Below are 17028 nucleotides of genomic sequence, written 5' to 3'. Positions count from 1 at the left end.
AGAGATTTCTTACTAAATGCTCCTTCCTGACCTTGGACGATGTCTCACCCTGCCTGATCATATCATGGCTCAATGGAAACTGTATATTCTTGATCGTTGTCCATCTTGCTAGAATGAATTTTGAAACACAAATAAGAGTGTATGTATCTGAGCCTCAAGGGATAAGAAACAACCAGAGAAAGCTACATCAATATGTTTAAGTGCATGTTTCTAAACATGACAAATTTCAAGTAATTATTCCACTGGTTCTCAAGTAAGTAAGGGACAGGGCTGAATTTGCCTCCAGGGAATATTCGGCCTCTAGTTGTGTACACTCAAGGGATGCTGCTAAATTTGCTATTATACACAGGAAAGAAGTCCTGTTTTGGATCACTCCACACCATATGTCAGTGTATAGCTGCCTCCTACCTCCTAAACACAGCTCCAAAAACAAACTACTACTGTCAGCGCACCCGCAGACACCAAGCTGGATGTTTAGAATGAGACCAAAACCTTCAATGAACTCATTAGTCTTACTATGTTTTGAAAGGACCACTGATTGTTTCAAAGATTTTTGAATTATGTCACTGGTTCTCAAAGATTTTTGATCTGTGCTTTTTTCTCCTTTGCGTGGAGATTTCATGGAAAAAGATGTTATCTGAGATGAGAGGACACAGGCATTCATGTGTAAATCATCTCCCTCTCTCTTTATACTGAGAATTCTTGACTAATTGGGAAATTTCCCAACCTCCTATTCCCTGCTCCCAGCTTCCTTTGGAGTGCCTCAATACTTCTTTTTGATTTGTTTGGTCTACCTTGAGCTTCAGAAACATCCCCTGGGGCACCTCAAGATCCTGTGTTTTCAGAGTTGATTCTTGGGTGGATCATTAAAGAGCTATTAGGAGCTGCTCTTGGTGCCCCTTTATAGATTAAAGTCAGCATTTCACCCACTGGAAGGAGCCCTATGAGTACTGTGTGTTTTTACTCTTAGAGGAAGTAGCAGATTTTTATCACTGAAAACCAACAACAACAACAAAACACCCTACTGGTACTGTTCTGAATGAAAGAGTGTCTCCAATCTCTTAGCTCACACAAATGAGAAAGATGGCATTGGGATTTTAGTGTCTTCCTATATCCTTTGCTTCTTTCTGTTCACTTGGCATTTTATTTACTTGGGCTTAACTTTTGTAAGATAGGATATGTCTATGAAACCATGGTTAGTCTCAAACTGGTCACCCTCTTCTTTCAGCCTCCCAAGTGCTAGGTGCAGGTGTGAGCCAGCATGCTCTACCATCACCCTAAGAAAATAAAGATTCCTTTATCCTCACACAAATTTATAACAATGAAAATGAATGACTAAATCAATTTTGACTCAAAAAAGAAAATGAATATTTCTTAAAATAGGTTACAAATGTCCTAAGAGGGACTTTCAAAGAAAGTAGAAACAAAGAAGAATATCATGAAAGAGCACTTCATTGACTGTGAGTAAAGGTCGATCTCCCCTTTGCTACATTATACTTCATAGAAAATTTTGATAAACATTACTTATTAACACTTATTTTCATATGTTGCTACTCCTAAGCAATCCCTAACTTTGGTTAGTTTTTAAGGCCTGCTCTGATGAAGCAAACTTTGTCTAATAGAAATCCAATGCAAGCTATATGCTTTCTGAACTGCCTGACAGCAGTTGTATCTGACTAATTTTGACATACTCCTCAAGAAAGCTTGTCTGGAAGCTAGGAAAGTGACACTTGATAGTGTGTGTTTGTGTGTGTGTGTGTGTGTGTTTAATTTTAGGCAAGACACTGCAAGTTTGAGACTTGGCTGGTATACAAATAAAAACTCTATATCCAAACAATGTGTTGTAAACAACAATTTTACATTCTTTCTTTAAAAATTAGATTATCATTTATTTTATGTAGATGAATGCTTTGCTTCCATATGTCTCTGTGTACTGCAGTGTCCACAGAGGTCAGAAGAAGGCATTAGATTCATGGGGCCTATAGTTGCAAGTGATTATGAGCACATGGATGCTAGAAATTGAACCCTGGTCACCTGGAACAGTGGTGCTTTTAATTACTGTGTCATCTCATCAACCCCAAATTTACTTTCTTGTATTCAGTGAATGGAGGCTGCAATTTTTCACTAAGTAGATTACCATGAATGAGGACAGTATATCTGTACATGCAATGTGCATGTGAGAGTACTTAATGATGTGTCATCAAAAAATTGGGATGGGTAACCTGATAAGGGAAAATGAAAATGGAGAAAGAGTCCTATGACAACGGCAATTGGACTTCTATAGGAGAGGAGAAAAAGATGTTTAGAGAAGTCAATAGGAGATAAGGAAGTTTCATGGATTTGTTCATACAAATGTGATTGATTTTTACGTACTCTTTATCAACATAGCAGTCTCCTGAGATCAGAAATGCACTTTCCTCCATTCTGTCAAATAGGGAGTCAAATTTCTTTTATCTGTTTCCTCAGTCTCCTACTACAGAAAAATCAATACTCACAAGATAGAGCTGGAGGAATAAGACTAAGTCAGGGCTTAGTGTGATTTCCTGTACAGAACCAGAGGGTCAATATTTCTTGGTTTTTTTGGTTATATGTTCTCCGTTGGACTATTTCAACTCTTCTAGTATAATGAAAATCCCTATAGAAACCCCCTATAGAAAGCCTGTCAACAAATTAGCAGGGTTACATTTCAATGAATCGTTATTTACAAAACACGTAGTGAACCAGATGGAGACCATTGGACAGAATTTGCCAACTGCTTGTCTCAGTTCATATGTGCCAATCTGGAAAGGAGAAGAGATTATTTTAATATGTGGCATTTTCTCCTATAATATATGAATTTAATATAATACAGTATTGAATTATTTGACAAATGGCTACGAAGGAAATTGAATCTGTGGGAAAATATGGACCCTCATTTAATTCAATAACCAATTAAAAATGAAGTAAGTAATCAAAGAGAAAGAATGAAATGTAAAAAAAACCAAAAATTTGTTTAGAGATATTTGGTCACTAAATATGGAGGGATGGTTGAGATGCAGCTATAGTAGGAAATAACAAAATGATAAATATTTGAGAACCAAATGTTCTGCCTTCTGGAAGTTCAAAAATGTCAAAAATAAAGTAAAAAAGGTAAATTTCAAAGAGAATGAAGCTACTTGCAAGAAATGGTAAAAAAGGAGCTGGGCATCCCAGTCCTCAGATGGCAAAAGGAAATGAACCACTGAATTTGAGGACAGCCTAGTCTACAGAACAAGTTCCAGGATAGCCAGGGCTAGACAGAGAAACCCTGTCTCAAGCCAGCAAACAAACAAGAAAGAAAGCTATATAGTACACAAAGAGTTCAAACTAATATGAAAGTACCCCAGTTTTATTATAAAAATAAGAAAGTAATCCGAATAGATAAGAATAGACAAAAAGGAAAAATATTTTACAACCTGCTAAGGTACCAAAAATTTTTAGTTAAAGAAAACAATATGATTTTGTTCTTTCGCCTATTAAGAGCTATTCAAAAATAGTTGATAGAAGCATAGTGTAGTAGGGATTTCATGTCCTGTTGATTGAAATCTAAATTTGGAAAACCTCCCACAAAGACATTATAATAACTTTAGAAATATTTTGACTCAGCATTCCCACTTAGATTCAATTTTAAACAAGTAGTACAAATGTATATGTCATTTATATTACAAGATGTTTTGATATATTGTACCAGACAGGATTGCACTTGTCTGTATGTAACAGAAACACAACTGCAATAGTACATTAAACAGATGGGGAGAGGGTTAATTCTCAAACACCCAGAAACCAAACAGTAGCCAGTCTCCAGATTTTACAGTTGTTTGAGAAAGATAGCCATGTAGCTTCTTGTTCTGTCTTCCTTAGGTTGTAATTCTTTTTTCATTTACAAGCTGGGAGAAAGAATATAAGAAAACTGCCATTATCTCAGAAGACTTTCCGTTTTTGTACAGAAAATAATACTATCTCCCAAATTTCTCTATCTTAGGTAGCACTATTAGGCCTTCCTTCTTTGAAGTAGGCCTGGGAAAAGAATAATTTTAAAGATGCACATGAGCTGAGCAAAGTAGCACACACCCACAACTCCAGTAATCCAGATACAGGGGCAGGAAAAGGGTGTGTCTATTGGGATACATAAAGAGCTTCAACACGTACATAAGCTGAGCAAGGTGGCCCGCTCAGTTCAAGGCCAGTTTGGGCAATTAGTAAGACTCTGACTTAAAAATCAATGAAAAGAAATGAATAGAAGGAAGAAAACATAGCAATTGAAATTTAAATTGGGGTTCTATAAAATGTAGGAACTGATTTTTGTCCTAGATTTTTGTATTTTCAAGACAAGGTCTGCCTGAATATCCCTGGCTGTCCTGGAGTTTGCTTCTTAAAGGTTGGTCTCGAACTCAGACACTTACCTGCCTCATTCTCCTGGGTGCTAGTATTAAAGGTATGCAGCAATGCTTGGCTTAAAATTGAACTTTAAAAAAAAGCCAGTTCATAATTCTTACAAAGAACATGTGCATAATATTGAAACACATTTTAAGATCAACCTCAAAGGACAATAACCTGAGTTGAATTTCAAAAACGTTGACCTGATTCCTTTTTTAGCTGATTAAAAACCTAATTAGCACACTCTATAGTAAAGCACATTTTCTTTTCTCTACTTGTTGGAAGAATTTGTTGCTGACCTAGCTGTAGAGGTTGACAAGTGTGAAATATAAAACATTTAAGGAATGTGAACAACAGAATGTGTGTGTCCATTTGTGAAAACAAAAGAGCACTTTCAATATAAAAGAACACTAGAAAGAAAAGTGGTGGTGTTCTTGAGACAGATTCATGTCGTGTCACCCAAATTGGTCTGAAGATCCTATATGTCCAGTCTCAGTCTCCTGAGTGCTGGGATTATAAGAGAACACCAAGCTCCGGGAGAGCCGGGGCTACACAGGCAGACCCTGTCTTGAAAATACAAAAAAACTACAACAACATTTTATAGAACTAAGAACAATATTATCATTTTAATGTAGCTTCTCATTTTTAAATAAGTTTAACCAAAAAATATGTATTATGTATTCAACAGGTGCTTGCTAAGTATGTTTAAATCAAATGTTTCAGAAAGTGACAGCATATTTTCTTATGTGCCCACTAAGAATTTACTATTATTTGAATGTGCATCATCTAAGCCAATTGTGATCTGTAATATTATATTGTTCTAACGGTTGTAACCTCTGCCCTAATTGTGTGTGTGTGTGTGTGTGTGTGTGTGTGTGTGTGTGTGTGTGTGTGTGCCACAACTGGGGCATATACATATTAGTATGGATATACGCACATCTGCATGTAGGTTCATGTGTGTGCATGCACATGCTTTCTGGAGGCAAGAGATCAATACCAGGTGTCTCTGAATATGTATCTACCTTATACTGTATAGCACTGAACCTTTGAGATACTGTATAGCACTGAACCTAGAGCTCACTGATTGTCTAGTTTGGTTAACTATTGAAATCTAGGAATTCTCCCACCACAGCATTAGGATTATGGGTATGTCCCGTCATACCTGGGTTTTACCTTTGTGCTGGGGATCTGAACTTGGGTCCTCATGCTCAATTAGTGGATAGTTGAGTTACCGATCCATCTCCTCAACCCTGTTTTGGTGTTTCTGAGATAAAAGGGCTTATTATTGTATAGCCCAGACTGGCCTTAAACAGAAGGCTATGATTACAGGTATGTGTGACTATGCTCAACTTGATATATTATTATATAAAGGGTGGTATAATTATTACAGATGTATTTTCGAAAAATGTCATCAAAACTTCACATTCACCCTGCATACTTTTCAAACCTTGCCACACACACCAAGAGATAGAATGTAATCGATGTCACATTTCCTTGGACCTTGGTGAAATTTTGTGAGTGCCCCAATTTGATAGCTGGAACTCCAGATGACTTCTAAACGAGATTATAAAAGATGGTATGGTGCTTTCCTAGCTATCCCTTGGGACTCTCATTCCAAGGACATAGCCAGCATGCTATGAGAAAGCCTGACAGTTCCAGCTGAAGTCTCAGGTAAAAGCCATTATCAACTGTCAGTATGTGAAGAGCAACTCTTCAATAACTCCAGTGTCTAGACTTTCAACTACAGCAGTCAACAAAACCTAGAAAAGGAGCAGCTGTACCCACTGAAGCTTTCCAAAAATCACAGATTTGTGAGCAAAATACATGTGGCTTCATTGGGGATACCGACAGCTTGTTAAGTCATTAGGTGTGCTCATAGTTTGTTATATAATCATGGACAACAGTATCAGCAATGTGTCTTTGAGTGACCATATCACACTTTCATAGACAATTACTTAATATTATATATTATATATTTATGTTATTATAAAGCATTTATCTATGTTCTTGTCACTTTGGTTATATCACGAGATTATACATCTCTAGGCACAACAATATATACAACACTGTTTTCTCACTATTAATTTCTTAGAAGTAGAGATGCAATCTGAAGACTATGCACAACTCAGGGACTATTCGTGAGTTTTAGCAGTTCAGTTGATGTAGTTAAACAGTCTACAGACATGTATGACTTAGAAATACAGGGTAAAGTGGTGGCTCAGTTGATAAAATCCTTTCTGCCTATCAAATCTAGAGTTTGGATCATAAACACTCCCATAAAATGCTAAGTATTTTTGAGAGAATATCTTATTTCTGCATGGATATTGCACCTGTCAATAATAAATCTGATGGCCTATGACTTAGGCAGGAAATAGGAGGCGGAACATCCAGGATGCAGAAGGAATTATGGGGTAGAGTCAGGCCCAGGAAGATTTGCCCAGAAAGATGTGATGAGACAGATGCATAGTACCTAAGCACAGATAACCAGATGGCAGAATGTAGGTTAAAATAAATGGGATATTTTACCTTATCTACTCAGAGAAGAGCCTAGCTCTATGTCCAAGGTATTTATAAATATATATTTCAGTCTATTGTTGGAAGCATGGAGCTGGGAGGAATAACCAGATCTAGTTCCTAAAAACTATGGCAATGCCTGCTTTGACAATCAGATTATCTAGAAGAGTCCAATCAGCAAGCTTTGAGTTCAACAAAAGATTTTGCCTCAAAACAATTATGGTGGAGATTAACTGAGAAAGACATCCTGACTTTACCCTCTAAAATTTATATACAGATGCACATGTGTAGTTGCACATACATATGCATCCATACATATAAACTTGCATGTGTACATGCATACATACCACAAACACACATATAATGCAAAGAAGAGTCACACATTCTTGTAATCATGGTGCTTTAGGAAAATGGAGGTATGGTGGATTGCAATTTTGAAGTTTATGTAGGCTACAAGGTGAGACTCTGCCTCAAAAAAGGAAAGGAGAGAACAACAAAAATTTGTAATATATCTAAAATGCTTTTGCAAAATAAATCCTTATAAATGCAATAACAAAAATGATAGGTCACTGCATATTTAACAAACACTATGAAAAAGAGAATTTAACTATCATAAAGAAAATACATTCTACTATTTCAAATGACAAAACTGATCATGCAAATATGAATTTTGAAACTGTTGTAATTGAGTTCTGATTCTGTCCCACACAATCCTTGGACAGGCCTCGAATTCACTTGGCTACTTAATATACCACTCTTCATGGTACAATAACCCTTATCGATGAATTTAAACTGCTAGAACTTAAAAGTCTCTTCACGTCTAGGAAATTCCCCATGTGCATTTTATGGGTTAGACAATTACTTTTTTTCTTATAAGCATCAGTTTATTAATCTTTTTAAAATAAAAGATAACTATAAATTACATGAATTCTTTAAGTTTTATAGCCCTGGGAGAAATAAAAAGTAGACAAATCTTTCTTTAAGATTTCCTGAGTGAACAAGAGATTTAATCAACTACATCATAAATTAGATATGAGATAATTATAATTTACTACTATAATAATTGACAGTTAACAATCATTACATTTTCAAAGTTGTCAACCATTGTTTAGTCTGAATTTCTACTTATAACTGTGTGTGTGCACATGTGTGTGTGCATACACATGTGTGTGCACACACATACACATGAATATGTTGGTTTGAAACACAATCTCATGTAGCTCAAGCTGGCCTGAACTCACGTAGTTCAAGGTGACCTGAAGACATGTAGTTGAAGCTGTCCTTGAACTCCTGATCCTTCTGCCTCCACTTCCCTAGTGCTAGGTTTACAGGTTTGGGTCATGACAGGCTAGATAATTTTCCTGGAATCTAAAAACATTGCTCTATGTAGGGATTGACTTAATCCATACTGTCAAATAATCAGATGCAAAAATTTCAAGTGGTTACAGAGAACAGCTAAGAGCTGAGTTAACTGATGTATTTATTACCTAATAATGGTAAGTTAAAGTTAAAAGGCAATGTTTTTGTTACTTGTAGCAAAATTTAAAGTGTTGTGGTTATTCTAATGTCAAGTCCTATGTCTGTTACCATCTTCTCATTTCATTACATTAACAATACTAATATCTGAAGGTGGACATCGCAACTTACAAAGTTCTTCCCCATTTGTGGTCACTGTTTAATCTAATCTTCAATACAAAACAAAGGGATCAGCTTTGCTTTTTAAAACTACTTTATTGGTGAAGTGTGTCTGAGAAAATGAAGACACAAGGCAGAAACAGCCAGAGCTTGAAAACAAATGCAGTATTATTATCTCAAGTCGAGCCTTTTGAAAGTAGAAACCAAAGAAGCCCGCCCTTTTCCCTGAGTTTGTCAATTGCATTATGCTAAAATTGTGCCAGCCAGAGGAAGAGTAAATAAATCTTTTTTTGCAAGGGCCAAATGGTAAACGGACTCAGGTTTGTGAACCATCTGGTCAACCACCACAACTACATACCTTTGCCACTGGAATTTGGTTGTTAGCCTAGCCTTTAATGGCTGAGCTATCGCTCCATGCCCACCATGCCATTGTAGTCATATGCAGTCATGGCTGTCTACACATGAATGGATATATCTGCATCCTAGTAAATGTCTGCTTCAAAAATGCAGAGATCTCTAGTGTGCTAAGCCCTGAGCCCAAATATGTAAAGATAATTAAAACACAGGAAATAGATTGTGTATTTCTGCACTTTCCATTTCATTCACTCTTTCTCTTTATTAGAAATTATTATATTATATATCCTTTAGTGTTCTTTCTCTCTCACTCTCTCTCTCTCTCTGCCCCTTCTTGCTCTTACCCTCTCACTCTCCTCACTTCTCTTCCCCCGCTAACCTGTGTACCTTCCTTGTACCCCCAAGACCCATACCTTTGATGGGCACTTGATTTTCATTTTCCAGTCATCTATATATATATAATTAGTACATGGATATCTGGCATTCATTGTTTTGCAATATCATAGTACTTTATTATATAGCTATGTCACAGATTCATGAATTTGCTGCTGGCAAATGTTTTTCCCTTATATTACTTGAACATGTGACATTTTATGAATGCCCTAGTGTTTATGTGGAATAACATTCTAGAAGTAAGATCAATAGCAGAAGGGTCCATACATATGCAAATTTGTTGCAGACTGCAATCACATTCTACCTTAGCCTATCTGTAAGAGACCCTGTTTCTATAGAACCTCACTAATGATGAATGAATTAAAACTTTTACTTTTAGTCTACTATTAGGTAAGAAAACATGCAATTTCGATTGAATTTTTAAATTAAAATGTGTCTTTGAAAAATTATTTGTCTTCTGTTTTATGATCTTTGTCCATTTTATTTTTCTTTGGAGTGATAGACCTTGCAAAGTTTAAGTACTAATTAACATGATGGAGATTGGTCATCTGTCTTCAGTAATTTGATTTTTTTATTTGACTATCCCATTTTTTACCATGAAAAAATTATATTTTGCCAATAGATTTATTGACTATAAATAAATAAAATATAGATATAAAATTAGAAATGCAGATACCAATATTTGCAGTAGACAAAAATAGCTAGATTTTTTTCATATCCTCCATGTGCTGAATATCTGAGATGAATATTAGATGAAAGTAATAAAATGTCAAGCTGGTAACTTTCATGAAAAGGTACTTGCTGCCAATCATGACAACCTGAGTTTGACCCCTGGGACACACCTAGTAGAAGGGGACAATGAATTCCTGAAAACTGTGATCTGACATTCACATACATGTCATGGCATCAGTGTCCCCACACATGTACATTTATTCCTTTTTTATTTATTTTATTATTTTTTCTTATTTCTTTATTTCTAGATGAAGTCTTATATAGCTCTGGCTGAACCTTATATGTAGCCCAGTTGAACTCCTGATACTCCTATGTCCACCTCCTGAATACTGGAATGGCAAGCTTATTCCACCATGACAGACTAGGGAAACATTTCTAATCTAAAGAATAAGTGTGATATTCAATGAGTTCCAGTAAGTCCGAACCTTTATTCAAATACTTCATCTTTGCAGCTGTTTGCATCTAATTTAATAGTAACATCTGCTAAACTGCATAGCAGTAGTGTCAGTGAGCCAGTGTTCTGTAATAATACAAAATCTAAATGGTTAAAAAAACAAACCAATGTCCCTTTTGAAGGTTATTATTCTGTTATCAGACTACAAACTTTTAGAACATTGTATTCCATGATGTTGTTTTGTTTTGTCTGAATGCTCTGCTCAATTCATATCTCAACCTCTTTCCATTTGACCAGCAGAGGAGAGTCAGAAAATTGAAGTTTAAGGCAGCTAAATTACATAAGTGCTTTGTACTCCGTGCTTAGTTTTGCTGTTCAGTTGGCATTGTTATTAAGCAGAGGTTTTTTGTTTTTATTTTCTATTACAAGGAGACATGTCAGGACTGGGTCTTGGGGTGGGGGTATAGTCAGAACTGTGATGTCACATATTGCTTTTTCTCTTGGGAAACTCATCCATCAAACCGTCACCTCTGATTCTGTGTAGGGTCACTGTGGAAAGAGGCGGCATGCCTCAGTTTAGGCATACTGAAGTGTCGGTCTGTAGTGGGGCCGCCGGTGTGAAGGCGATTCATTTCATTTCAAAGGCCCAGTGGCATGCTGCCCAACACAGGCACAAGCACAGCGCGCTCCTTACACATAATGACTCCAAACAGCCTTTGCTCTGAAATGTAGAACTGTGCCATCTGCTTGTCTCCTCTCTGAATTATTCGCTTTGGAGTTTTAAATGATGTAGTGAAAAGGTAAGAATTTTCTCTTTAAGAAGATAAAAAAAATGTCTGTAGCATATTTCATTTCAGTTACATGGAGATTTGAATTTATAGTACAAATATAATTTAGTAATGTAAGTGTGGCCCCTGTCCTGGGAATATAAGGTAAACATTTTGTCTCTGTTTTTGAAAAAAGGTCATGCCTTACAGCTTAGCAGTTTAAGTTTTCTTTAATATTTTAAAGGCCTTTTATAAAAAAAACACTTTTTGTAAAAATTAGTATTCCTGGGTATGTTTGATGATGCAGATAAATTTATACTTCTGTGCTTGATAGCCTCTTTCCCTTGCTATTTTCAGTTTATTTCCAGTTTGGGGATGAATTGAAAACAAGTAGTTATTATACATTGCCAAGGGCTCATTTTGGTCCAGCCCGATGTAGGCAGATCCTAGGCTGGTTGCTCCATAACTCCTTGGAACTCTTTCTGCTCAGGAAGGAAACATGGAGCTATAAAATTCAGAGGAAGTTTAAAGCTGAGGCGTTCCCTGGGAGACAGCAGAGCTTCTGGCAGCCACAGAAGGGAGCCAAGGCTCACCTGCATGCCTGTCGCCTGTCTTAGCCTGTCATATCCGGCACTTGCTCTTGCTGTGCACTAAGCTCACAAAGGGGTGCAAAGGGCTGGGTTCGAGAACTCAGAGAACTGGCCTGGCAGAAATCAGGAGCAAGAACCCTCCGCTTTCCCTGAGAGCCGCTACTGCAGAAGTCATTTGGTGTGTGTGCTGCTTCTTCTTGTGAGAGGATTAGAGAATTAGAAGAGGGCTTTGTGAGAAAAATCCTGGGAGAGGTCGCTGGGATGAAAGCAAACAGGGAAGGATGGTTACAGCTCTTCTAGTCTCCCCAGTCAAGTGGCCGAGTTGCTTGGCCTCCAGCAACTAGGGATTTTCTTCCATCCGCGTTGGAGACACTGGTAAGACATTTTTTTCCTACTGCACTAGGAAGCTATTGCATACGGTTGCCTTTTGAAGTGCAGTGAAGGATGGGGGTTGGGGGTTGGGGTCCTAAGGAAGGAAGTTGGTTAGTGATTCTGGGGACATCCTGCATTGTCTCTGCCTAGTGTATGAGAAAGTCGCTGTTCACTGCACAAAGGGCTTGTGGCCAGAGGACAATTTTACTTCTCCCAAACTTGATTAGCATCACTTTTGAGTAATGGACTGAATCAAAATGGGTGCACATGAAACTGCTAAGGCCTGTACTGGAATTCACTTATCGGTATGATAATCACATCTTAAAACCTTTTTATCTAAATTTGAAGTTTGGGAGTACAATGCTATGGAAATCGGTGGAGGGATCAAACCTTTCAGGAAATTTCTCATTTATTTATGTTCCTGGGAAAGTGTATTTTACCCTTTTGTGCTTTGTTGCATTTGTAACTAGAGTTATTTGGGCCAGAATAGTGGCTAATAACCCAAGTACTGCCAAGAGTAAGTTCCAGACAGAATGAGAGCGGTAGAACATTCCCAGTAAATGTAGGGGAAATGAAATTTGCCCTTTCTGTGCAGAACATCATATTTTATATTTATTACACATAGATCTGTGCTCACTGGAAAGAAGAAATGAGCAACCTGTCATGCAATCAGGAGTAGGTAGCACACCCCTTCAATGCTTTCCAAGATTCTGCTGCTCATAATTTGACAACTGATGTTATTCCCTGATTCCACTGTTATTTTTTGAAGTTGATTTTGTTATTCGTATGAAGATGCAAATGTACAGCATTTATACTACTTGTAAATACTGTTTTAATTATGAATACACATAAATCCTTTTAATTCCTCCTGAGATACTTGAACGTAAAGAGTTCAAAAATACAGTTAGTTTAACCCAAAGTACTCCACAAGAAATATACTGAGCAATATTCAAAGCTTGAGGGTGTGCATAGAGCAGAAAGCAATGGCCAATCAGTCTAGAAGCCTCTCCTAGTGGCTACAACCAAATTCCAGAAATCCCTGTCTACCCCTCCCCCACCTTAAGGACAGCATAAAAATTTTGGTTGTTGATTCTTTAAAAAAATTTAGCTGTTGCCTAATATACAGGGCTTTCTGCATTTCTCCCTGTTTATTAAAATTAAATTAAAACCCTTGTTCTATGAAATGTTCTAGTGTTTAAGGTTCCTTTTTAAACTTGGTGTGTGTGTGTGTGTGTGTGTGTGTGTGTGTGTGTGTGTGTGTGTGTGTGTTAATGCAGTTAATTATCATTCTAGTTGATTCTGCTGAGAAAAACTGATCAAGTAAAACGATCCCTCTACTAATTATGTAGGTCCGCAACTTCGATTTCAGTTAGAAACTAGGTCCATGGGTTTTTTTTTCCTAATGAAATTGCAGTATTAAGATGACCTTATTATTTTCAAAATTAAAAATACATGTCCTTTTTAATAACATTCAGGGCTTTGTAAAATCTATATCTAAATAAATTTCTCTGCACCCATAAATAATGAGAAAACGTAAAAATATGGTCTCTCTCAAATGGGCTAATTATTTGCCAAAAGTGATTCAATTTCCTTTCAGTTTCAGGCTTTCCCTCTTCTAACAACTGAAAATGTTAGCTCAAGCAAATAGTTTTATCTTCCACCTTTACAAATTGTTTAGAGAATGCTAACCGGTAATTGGGGGAGGGGCCGCCGTGTGAGATAACAGTAAATCAATTTATCTGTGGACTGCGAGGATGCCTCGGAGGTTTGCAGGTTTTGATCAATGCCATTCGCTATTCTCTGCTCCATGCTCACTCCACTTTGAAAGACTATTTACTTTCATCATATTTGAGCCTGAGAGCATGGAGCTTATTAGAATTGATTTTCTTTCCAGGTGGATATTTTAAAATACTTTGGCTGGTCATTTTTCACTACCACCTTCTGAGATTCTCATTCATCCGGCATATATTATTGAGTGTCTGTCGTCACCAAGGCAACCTGTATTTGCTGTGAGACGTGAAGATATTGTTTTGGTGGAGCTTGCTGCAGAGGTAGCCAAGGCCAGGGGCAGAAAGACCATTTCTAGATGTTCAAAGGGCTGTTTGCTCACTCATGTGTCTCAATTGCAAATGTGTTTCCAATAATAACGGAAAACACTAATTCTTCTGAATTATTGATATATCAAACTATAATAGTGGCTCCTTAGCACCTAGAAGTGAAGCTAATGAATAATCTTCTCACATAGCCTCTGTGTGTTATTCTCATTGATGGACATTTAAATAATTAAACAATCGTTTCTTCTGAATTAATCAGACTGTTGTACAAGTTGGAGAAACAAAAACCATTTTTTGATAAGAGTAATCTTTAACAGCTTATAAATTATTATTCTTTTCCATTTTCTTTGCAATATCATGTTTTGTGTTAGATGTTTCTTTTTCATTAAAATGTAAGGATGTTTCTCAAGAATATATAATTTATAATTATACCTATAAGAAAATGGGAATTGTAGTAGGTAAATACATAAAATTTTTTGGATATACCACATACCAGATATTTCCTTGAGTCCTTTACAAAAGTCCACCTACTTTTCTCAACAACACTGAAAACTGGATGCAATTCCCATTTTAAAGATGAAGGAACTTAGTCCTTGTGAACTTAAGAATGAAGTACATTGTGTCATGCAATTACTAAGGTACCAGATGAGGATTCATAGCCTCTTCCACCAATCTCTTTTGAGCTCATTTCTCTGTAGTTCTTACCACTTTCTAAACTTCTTAGCTTATTTCAGATACTGTCCCTGCTTGCTCCCTTCCTTGAAATTCTGTGAGTAGATGTGTTTATTTAAGTATGGACAAGATAGTCCCTATAGATATTTTCGTTTACAAAATTGCTTTTAAGATAAGTGTGGTGGTTCATATAGAGAACTACAGAGGCTGAGGCAGTAAGATTGCCTCAAGTTTGAGACCTACAGAATGAGTTCTTCACTCCAGCCTGAGTGAAAGAGTGAGAACCTGTCTTTAAAACTGATGGGAAAAAAGAAACCTGTTTTTCAAGTTTCAAGGAAGAAACAATATTGTTTTTAAAAGAATCAGGTTGAGTTGGCTTCCTTTTTAAAAATAATTTTATTTTTCTTGGCTATTGTATGTATTTACATTTCAAATGTCATCTTCTTTCCCCATCTCTCCCATTAGCCCTGCCCTTTCCTCTACTTCTACGAGGATGTTCCCACTCACACACACTTGGCTTTCTACTGTGTGTAACCAAGATTCAGCTAAGTAGCTTGTGAATGGCACCAGTCCACATACACACTGGGATACATATATGTCTACTCTATACAGAAAGCTCTGTCTTAACTCAGTCTCACTTTCTTCTGCCTCAGGACTATGAATAGAAGAAAGCATGACATCATAAAAACCTTAAAAGTACATCTACTGCTCCCATTTTGAAGTAGTAACTTCAAAAAACCAAAATCATGTCAGACTACTAGAGAAAAATGATTGTTAAATGTCCTGATGATCTGTGTTATTCATAGGATTGTCATTAATTTATTTCCAGATGCTTGCCTACTAACCAATTGCTTTGCATATCAACACATTGGCAAAATTATACTAAAAAGTTAAAAACATAAATTTATTTTATCCCTGAAGGTCCAAAGCTCCAAATAGGAATAAAATGAAGGTTAAACACTAGCCTAATAGTGTTCCTTCTGGAAATACTAAAATAGAATTTAATTTTTTTCTCTGCCCCCGAATGTCACCAACATTCCTTGTTTTCTGTTCCTGCATCTCTTGGAGTTTGGTTCCATCAAATCCCTTTTTCTCATTCTGCAGCCTCCCTTCTTCCATTATAAGAAGTACTATATCGAGACTGCCAGATAGATAAAATGTGTCCCATTTTGACACCAAAGATTCAGACATTTAAGTGCACATATCGTTGTGGGGTTCATTATTTTCAATGCCATATATTTTTACTGTAGGTAGGGAAACATTGCAAGAAGTGAAAGTGTCATGCTACCACATTAGAAAGTTCACTGATAGAGACTTTGTAGGTGGAGGCCAGCTAAGCTAGAGTATAGGAGAAGGTTAAGAGCCTAGCTTCTCAGAGTCTGATAAGAAAGATTTGAGAGACATAGCAGATAATGCTTTGGCAGAATAGCTGAGAGGAAAATATTAAAGTACAGAGTAATTCAGGTTAATAATTGAGAGGGAGAGAAAATGGATGATTATTAGAAGTTATATGAATGCGCCATAAGAGCAGGTGATATAGCACTACCTAGGAAGTGCTTCTCTCTTATGTTTCAAAATCCATCTGTGAAGACACTGGTAGAATTCGTGATAACACATTCATTCAGTATATTGCTTTATTCCAAGCATAATACAATGAATCACCTTACCAATCCTCTTAGATTGTTACCTCTAGTGTGGTCATGATATTTTCAGATTAAAATATAGATTTGTCCTAGGTTAAAAATTTGTCTAGGGGAAGGATTTGAAGGCATATATCCTTGCTCCAGGGACCATAGTTTGAATTCTTATGCCTGACAGCCTTGTTATATTACCAATTATAGTTTTATGTTACGTGTTTCCTATGAGAATTATTTTTACATTTCCAAGGTGGGTGCAGAAAAATAGTGGTTATTCCTATCATGACGAATTGAAATTTGTTTGTTTTTACTTTCTTGTGAAAAATTCCTGTGCAGTCCTGGCTATCAGGAGGGTATGTTTCACAGTGAAATGTCACAGTAGTATGAACAAGTAAGACTGAACTAGAGGGAAGACTAGAATTTTTCTATGCTCCTTGCTCTCTAAGAATTGATATCAACACCAAGAAACAAAATACATATTGTACTCCTGAAAAATAGACTACTGAAAAGTAAATGGCT

At 36.6% G+C, this 17028-nt stretch overlaps 1 protein-coding gene across 4 annotated transcripts in view; it reads left to right on the top strand.

The window, feature by feature from the left end:
* The window catches only part of Mid1 (midline 1), a 381084-nt gene that overhangs the window by 140800 nt on the left and 223256 nt on the right, over positions 1-17028 (top strand). The window contains 1 exon segment of one of the 4 annotated variants that reach the window (NM_001431607.1): positions 11003-11217. The gene's annotated coding sequence lies outside the window, so the exon portion shown is untranslated. 4 annotated transcript variants of the gene reach the window in all.

This window comes from Rattus norvegicus, chromosome X (genome assembly GCF_021556685.1).
Source record: "Rattus norvegicus strain SHRSP/BbbUtx chromosome X, alternate assembly SHRSP_T2T, whole genome shotgun sequence".
Lineage (NCBI taxonomy): Eukaryota > Metazoa > Chordata > Mammalia > Rodentia > Muridae > Rattus > Rattus norvegicus.
Note: the sequence above shows the minus strand (reverse complement) of the source record. Positions and strands in the feature narration are given on the sequence as shown.